Below are 8874 nucleotides of genomic sequence, written 5' to 3'. Positions count from 1 at the left end.
AGTGCATACATACACTTGTGTGTATAAGTGTCTAACTGCCTGTACACACACACACACACACACATATATATATATATATATATAAATATATATATATATATATATATATATATATCTCCAAGTAAGCCATATATTTTAATACATTAATGTCTGAATTCTCTTACCGACCTCGGGTTCAGAGTCCCAAGGCAAAACCACTCAAAGACAATAGCATCTGACCAGCCAGGAATCGAACTCTAGTTCAGGATACTTGACGGTGACCGTACTATTTAGCCACCAAGAGCAGCCATTTTTAGTCCACTGCAGGACAAAAGCTTAAGATATGTCCTTAGTCATGATGCTGGGAAACTGTATTTTGATCGCTCACGGCAAACCAACCTAGTATAGGTGGCCCTGACTAGTACATATTTGCTGATCATGGCCATACACACACCAATTCACTACGTTAAGATATATTAACTTCATTAAGTGTTCTCATTCTTTGCCTATATAACAAACTTGAATATTTTCTCCTTGAGTTTTGTATGCTAGTCTAAAATGTTAATGCATGTATGCGTGGAATGCTGATCGCATCTATAAACGTATACTCTTTACAAATGACCCAGTAACATTTTTAATACGAAGAAATTCAGATTGGTTCTGGAATGTTTCTATAAAAAGTGGAAAGTGTTTGGATACAAGTTTGAGAAGTTTAGTTGTATATATTTTCTTGATTTGTGTGAGTAGTTTTTGTATGTAAGAATATGATAGAATTTGTCATAATAAATGTCGATGGACTCATATAATACGCCGATAAGTAATCAATGATATTAAATTAGTTGTACTTTCGAAATTTATATTAATCTAATTGTAATGTTTAGATATTCATTTATCATATGATACACCGATAAGTAATCACTGATATTAAATTAGTTGCGCCTGCGAATTTTATATCAATCTAATTGTAATGATTAGATATTCAAACCTCATATAATACACCAATAAGTAATCACTGATATTAAATTATTTCTACCTTCGAAGTTTATCTCAATGTAATTATTATTATTATTATTATTATTATTATTATTATTATTATTTGCTAAGCTACAACCCTAATTGGAAAAACAGGATGCTATAAGCCCAAGGGCTCCAACAGGAAAAATAGCCTAGTGAGGAAAGGAAATATGGAAAAAGTGGAAGAGAAATTTAAAAACAATAATAACATTGAAATATATCTTGCTTATATAAACTATAAAAAGTTGAAAATAACAGGAGGATGAAAACTTCAAAATAGCAAAAGGAAGAGAAATAAGATAGAAAATAACAAGAGGATAAAAAATTGAAATAACAAGAGGAAGAGAAACAAGATAGAATAATATAACGATTAAATATTCAGTCAGAGTAATTGTAAAATAAACTCTGTGACTACCAAAAGGTAAGTCTGGATTGCAAAGTCTGATAGCCACACAGACCCGTGTTCCACTTGCTTGTGGGAGCTTAAAAAGAGAAATGTCCGAGTTTGTATTGTTGAAGCGAATAAGGCAGACGGTGTGAGAATTAACAATTGAAGGTAAACGGGACTTGTTACGGGTAAATACAGATCTCTCTCTCTCTCTCTCTCTCTCTCTCTCTCTCTCTCTATCTATTCAAATCATTACTAAACTTGACCTGTTTCGACTTTTGTATACAATCTCTCTCTCTCTCTCTCTCTCTCTCTCTCTCTCTCTCTCTAAAATCATCAATAGCTTGACCTGTCTCAGCACTTATAAGTTTTGATAAATCACCAGTATAATAAGTCAAAGCAAGATCTGTATTTTTTTCGTTGATTATACCTTATGTCAGCGATAATTGTTAAGTGTAGTGATATTAGACTAATAACACGTGTATTGCAATAATAACATGGTAGGTTTAGCTCCATGAAAATGTAATGTATTTATGCCATTTCCGAGCCTTGATTATTTTTTTTATTTTTTTTAATGAAACTTGCATCATGGGTCTCATTGAAGTCTGGGGCGAGCAGCAATGAGTTGAATGGAGCTTTGAGGCCTAGAAGAGAGAGAGAGAGAGAGAGAGAGAGAGAGAGAGAGAGAGAGTTACAAGGATTTTGGATGTCTCAAAGACTTTTTAGTCCATGCGCAGAGATTCCATTTGCTCTATGGTAGAGCGATTTAGTTTAAGCATTTAGAGAGTTCTTATGATCTTGTCTAACTTATTCTTGAACTCGTTTACCTTGTTACTGTTTACTACATCCTCTGGAAGTCTATTCCAAGTATTTGCTATTTTGTATGTAAAGCAATTGCCACATTGAGTGGTGTTGTATCTTTTCAATTCCAGTTTGTATCCTTTACCTCTGAAATGATTTATGCTAAGCGTGAATAGATTGTAGAAATCTACATTTATTATTCCTTCAAGAATTTTGAATACAGAGAGAGAGAGAGAGAGAGAGAGAGAGAGAGAGAGAGAGATGGGGCGGTTTGCTTCATCGTACTCGGAAGTTTCCCAAAGGTGAGTGTTTTTAACGGGACAGTCTTACTAAGAGCCTTTGCAGTACCGACAGCATGACACCTAATACAACGGTCGGAGGGTTGTTACTTCCATGGGGCTTCCGTTACTGACACTTTCCAGAAATTGACAGTAATTGACGGAGATTTTTTTTTCTTCTAATTATGTTACAGTTGCGTTGTCATTGTGCTCTCTAGTTTCATGTTTAATCTAAAATTTCACACGCTTCTTCCTATTTATTTTTACCTTTGGAATTTTTTACTTTCCTTTTTGATGTTTAATCTCGTTATAAAGTGATGCAGAAGGATATTGATTTTGATGTTTGTTTGAAAACTTTTGCTTGGTTTTGTGACATTTCACCTTGTGATTCGTTGTTCAGAAAATACACATATTTGGCCCCATATTAATATTAATTGACAACATCTGATTAAGATTTAACTTGAACTGTCCATGTTTTCAGGAATAAAGGGATTACCTTAGTATATATATATATATATATATATATACATATATATATACACATATATATACATATATATATATATATATATACATATATATATATATATATATATACTGTACAGTATATATATATATGTGTGTGTGTATGTTGATATATGCACACACACGTATATATAAAGCCTAATGCATGGCTTAACCTCATGATAATGAGAAAAGTTCAAGTAGAATTGTAGCTATTTCTAAATGTTAGCTGCAGCATTTAGAGTCCGTTATTGCGTGCGACCTTCCGCACTTTCTAGCATTTGCATCGGTGTTTGGGCTAGACTGGACGTGTTGAGATGTCTAACCCCGATATTTAGAGCTCTCTCACTCTCTCTCTCTCTCTCTCTCTCTCTCTCTCTCTCAGTGGTCACATGCTTTTATGTTCATGAGTGTTTTGGTCAGTTTATTAATTAAAGAAATTTGAAATGTTAAGGTGACACTCTCTCTCTCTCTCTCTCTCTCTCTCTCTCTCTCTCGCTATTTTTCATACAGTGGTCACATGCTTTTAGGTTCACGAGTGTTTTGGTGAGTTTATTAATTAAAGAAATTTGAAATGTTAAGGTGACTCTCTCTCTCTCTCTCTCTCTCTCTCTCTCTCTCTCTCTTCTCGTTGTCTGGAACGGTGTTTTGATTGCCATGTGTTTACCCGTAACTGTGATTTGATAGCTATTTGTAAGTGTGACTCGTGTATTGTCGATAGCTGAACAGATGCTGCAACTTCGAAAATTACTTATTCAGTTATATTTGATACAGCTCTTCTCTCTCTCTCTCTCTCTCTCTCTCTCTCTCTCTCTCTCTAGGTCATTATTATAAGAAAATTCCTTTTATATTAACAGTATTCTTGCTAGGACTTCTTTATGAAGGGTAATATTGCTAGCACAACTTATGAGATAGAAGACCTAGCTACCACTATGTGGCACCGTCTCTGGCGTAACTCTGGCAACCTTAGGCATTGTGGTCTTCTTGTAGGGTCTTGTAATGAAAGAGAGTCGCTGTTAGTCGGGTCTTGTGACATTAACGAGCAATAGAGAGACAATATATAGATACATTAAGCAAAATATATAAAACTACTAAGATTATGTGCTTTTATAACTTACAATATACTGTATGGAGATTGACAGATAGCAGTTAAGAGTTGGATCTTTATAATTATTTAATTGTTTTTGAGATATATAAATAGCATCGAGGTTATTTTTTTTTTTTTTTTGACAGATAAAAATTAATCGATATTTTAGTTTTTGGAGAGAGAGAGAGAGAGAGAGAGAGAGAGAGAGAGAGAGAGAGCCGTCTCGACTCCTGGAACCAAGCAGGGTTGTAAATGCTTGTCGCAAGGCTACGTTCTTATCAGCTATTCCGCCAACTTGTTTGCTTCTTCTGATAGTAATATCTTATATTCGAGATCTCGGAGGGCTGTTTGTATCCTTGGGGGGGGGGGGGGGGTGTTGTCAGTGAGATTATGTTTAGAATTTCTTGTGATTTATGGATGTATAATGTATAGTCTCTTGAATAGATCGGTTTGGTCAATTACAGAAAAAAAAATATTAATTATGTGTTTATAGATATATGTAAATATTAAAAATGTCTGGAGATGTGTAGCCTAGGTTGAAAAGTCAGGATGCTAGATGTTTAGATATTCATTCACTATATTATTTAAAATGTTATATACAACTTTTCATAATGGCAGTGAGGAAAATCACCATTAAAATTTTCATATACTGTATTTTCCTAGAAAAATTTTATTATAAAATTGGAGTGCAAATATAAAAGTTTCCAGAATTTCACGAATCAAAGTTTCCAGAATTTTACTAATCAAAGAAGTTTAATGATTTGTAAAGGATATGAGGAGTTCTGACATAGCTGAAGGAGAGTAAGAGTGAGAGAGAGAGAGAGAGAGAGAGAGAGAGAGAGAGACAGAGACAGTGCCGAGTAGGAGGCTATCGAGGAGGATTCGAAAGAGACGTAGCTCGCGAGCTTCCACCTTCCAGAGTTGTTCAGTGGTCGCAGAGACCTGAGTGAGTGAGGGTGTGTATCAGTTGAAGCCATTTTGCCGAGCCGGGAGGTGTGGCCTTTTTTTTCTCTCTCTCTCTCCCTGAAGGTGTACAATACGAGCACAGGTGTAATCCGCTGTTGGTTATGTGTGTGCCACATGTGTCCCACGTTAGGGAGGTGTGCGTGACATCTGTTCGGTGTTTAATGACAAAACAATTATTTATGCCATCTTTTCGTCTTGTCTTGATGTTTGTTACTCGCCATGGAGCGTAATTGATGTCACATTAACAATGATAACGACTGATTTGTCTCCTGTTGACGGCTGCAGCGACAAATAGTTTGTCATTATTCATACATGCTCTTTGTTTGGTTCTTGACCTTGCGATGACAGTTGTTATGATGGTCACTCATTGTTTATGTCAGTTATTGAAGACTTAGAGCTGTGGAGATTGTTATGAAAAGGAAAAAACATATTTAAGGAAAGGGTTTGTTTTTGAAAATTCTACAATACTTGAAGATAATTACTTTATAGTGACTTTTTGTTTGTTTGTTTGTGTGTTACACATCAGAGCTCAAGGATTGCCCTCACCGGTGGTAAGAGTAATTTATTGTAAGTTTTATATATATTTTTTATTTTTTTATTTTGCTGTTATTGACAGTAATACATTTTTAAAAGGTTCAAGTTCATGTGGCTTAATGAGTTTCCTTTGGGGATAAATTGTCTGAAGTTATATGCTTATGCCATTGACCTGGACGATGTAATCGACTTTTAAATGAAATATTTAGGTTAATGAGTTCATTTAGGTCTATGGCTTTTAATTTACTGGTTAATAATCTTAAAAAATTGAGAAAAACCAATGAAACACCTTTTGTACCATTTAGCATGTTTGTGTACTTAGTAATGTTTCTTGATTAGAATTACATTATTTCCCGTCAGCAGTAAACTTTAGATACCTGGCAGTTAATTCCTGTGCCTGCAGTGAATACTAGTGACGTCACTATGACGTCATTCAATGTGACGTAAACATATTTCTATTTGGCCTTCGTGCTCCAATGGGTGACTGCAGATTGCATTGCTCCAAGAGACATTGGTATTGTCTTCTCATGGTGATGACAACAATGTGCAAATTTATAAATTTTTAGTTAGATATAAATTGGTGCATATTAGGTTTATGTATATAGGTTAATCGCTGTGTGAAGATGAGTTTAGCCTTGTTATTAGTTAAAGAGCATTTTTATTTACAAGACTCACCTATATAAACTTGTACTGCCCTCTAGTAAAATTCTCTCTCTCTCTCTCTCTCTCTCTCTCTCTCTCTCCGTCTAGCGATTTTTTTTAATAAGTACCATCGCTTTCTTGACAGTCAACAAGTATTCCAGGGTTCAATAATGTTTGAAATGAGACTCAGAAAGTTCTCAGTTGTTAAAACATCATGACGAAAGTAAAATATTTAGACCTGCCTTAGTTTATATTTGTATACTTTATACACATACACACACACAAATATATATATATATATATATATATACAAGTGCGTTTGTGTATGTGTCATCGTTTGTGTGTATACATTTGGGAAAGTTTGTTTTGCTAATTTTTCAAATATTCCTGGAAAACACTGCAATAGTTATGAGCTGCTTTTACCTGTTCGTCTTATTTATTCTCTCTCTCTCTCTCTCTCTCTCTCTCTCTCTCTCTCTCTCTCGATTTCCACTTTTACTCGATCATATATATTGATATGTATCATCATTGATAAGGCAAAAATCTCAAGCACGAAGATTGTCTCTTTGGACCTGTTTTCGTCAGCAAATAAGGAAGCGAATTAATCTATTTTATTGGGGTTGTTTCTGTTTTGGGGTAAATAAAGAGAGTTTTGGGTTATTGTTGAAAGTATTTTCCTTCTTTTATTTTGTATTTTGAAATTGTTCTGTTGTTTTGGTTAACATTTTAAGCACGTGCATAAGTACAGCATCTGTACTTATTCTCACGTGTTTTGCATGAAGTGATTTGTCGATTAATCAATATACTTCTTACAATACACATTATATATATATATATATGTAATATATATATATATATATATATATAGATGGATATATATAGATATAGATATATTCATATAGATAGATATATATACATATATATATATATATATATATATCTAATATACAGTATATGTATATGTATATACTGTATATTATATATATATATATATATATATACATACATATATATTGTGTGCGTGATTGTTTGTGTTTATATACTTTTATAGTCAATTAGTCAACCTAATAAACAATTGATAAAGGCTTAAAATAATTAGTTAAGTAATATACTGATCAATTTATTAATTGATTTTATTGGCGATAGTCATTTTAAAATTAAAAGATATACAAAGGATGATAATATCAATTTCTTATCGTATCCTTCTAATATTACTTATTCTGTTATCATGGTTTATTTCCTTCGCGTGATTTTGCCTAGTGAACCTCCAATAGGCCTAATCTTGTACGCCTAAGTTCGCAGTCGGCTTCATTTAATGTTTTAGACCTGAGGAGGCTCACCTTAATTGGGCTTTTCTTCTACGGGTTCGCTTCTTTTCATATCCCTTGTCTCCTATCATCATCAGTATTTCTCGTGGACTATCAGTATCACCGTCGTCATCATTTTCGTTATTTTCTTTCTTTTTCTTGTCTCATCATCATATGCGTGGCCATTTTCATCTATTTTATGTTTCATGTGGTTGAGGTTATGTTGATATGATTGAGATTTAGGTAAAGCTGTAATGTTGTTTTGTGTGTTTATATTTTTTGATGTCTTTATTTCATTCTTCTTTCCAAAGTCCCACCACCGTCATCATCATATTCGTCGTCATTTGCTATTTCTCTCGTGCGTCATTTTCATGATGTGTACGCGTATGGAAATGAGGGCAGATTTCTGGTGGGATTTTATTTGTTTTTGTTCTTTATATCCTTATTTTGTTATTTATTTACATAGTTATTTTTTTTATTTGATTACATTCTCGGATTTTCATCTTTTGTCGATATGATTATCAACATATGAAATCCCTAGAACCTAAGCTAGTTACAGCTCAAGAGCAATGGAGAGAATAATGATAGGTATAACACTTAGAGACAGGAAAAGAGCAACGTGGATACGTGAAAAATCTAAAGTAGGGGATATTCTAACTACTGTACAGGTAAAAGAAAAAGAAGAAGAAATGGACATCGACAGGACGTATAATGAGAATGACAGGTAATAGAAGGACATTAAGCATAACAAAATGGGTCATTAGAGATTGCCAAAGAAGCACGGGAAGGAAAGGAAGACGATGGATTGACGAAATAAGAAAATTTGCTGGTATAGACTTGCTTTGAAAGACCATGTCGGAGGCCTTTGATGTTGATGATATCAGTGATAAAAAAATGAACAATCTTTTAGTTATAATTGGAATGTTTACCAATGAGATGTAATCGTTTTTTATCTTTCACATTATAATCACTTTCATATTTGCATTGATTATCCATATACGAGTTTGTTGTCCCATAAAGTGCTTTTGTCCTGTTGCCAATGTAATGTATTTTTTAACCATAACCTTTAAATGTCAGAGAATTGTATGCAGATTCACCTAATGCTCGGTTTTAGAAACGGGCCGGGGGAGGGGGGAGGGGGTTAGGTATCTGAATAGTAGTAGAACTGAGTGTGAGGTTTACTCAATTCTCTGTTACCTGTGGTAAATGTTGGTACTCCGTTCTGTTGGCTAATCCGAGTGCCGCTCCGACATGAATCCTTGGATGTGCTCTGATTGGGATGTATGGTATGTCTTCTCATGTGTATGGTTATCCCCCGATTCCTCCCTCCTCTCCCCCCTTCCCCTCCCGTCTCTCTCTCTCTCTCTCTCTCTC

General features: G+C 34.2%; 1 pseudogene; it reads left to right on the top strand.

Annotated features, from left to right (window-relative positions):
* Positions 1-4986: 4986 nt before the first annotated feature.
* The window catches only part of LOC137651167 (dentin sialophosphoprotein-like), an 82919-nt pseudogene continuing 79031 nt past the window's right edge, over positions 4987-8874 (top strand).

This window comes from Palaemon carinicauda, chromosome 12 (genome assembly GCF_036898095.1).
Source record: "Palaemon carinicauda isolate YSFRI2023 chromosome 12, ASM3689809v2, whole genome shotgun sequence".
Lineage (NCBI taxonomy): Eukaryota > Metazoa > Arthropoda > Malacostraca > Decapoda > Palaemonidae > Palaemon > Palaemon carinicauda.
Note: the sequence above shows the minus strand (reverse complement) of the source record. Positions and strands in the feature narration are given on the sequence as shown.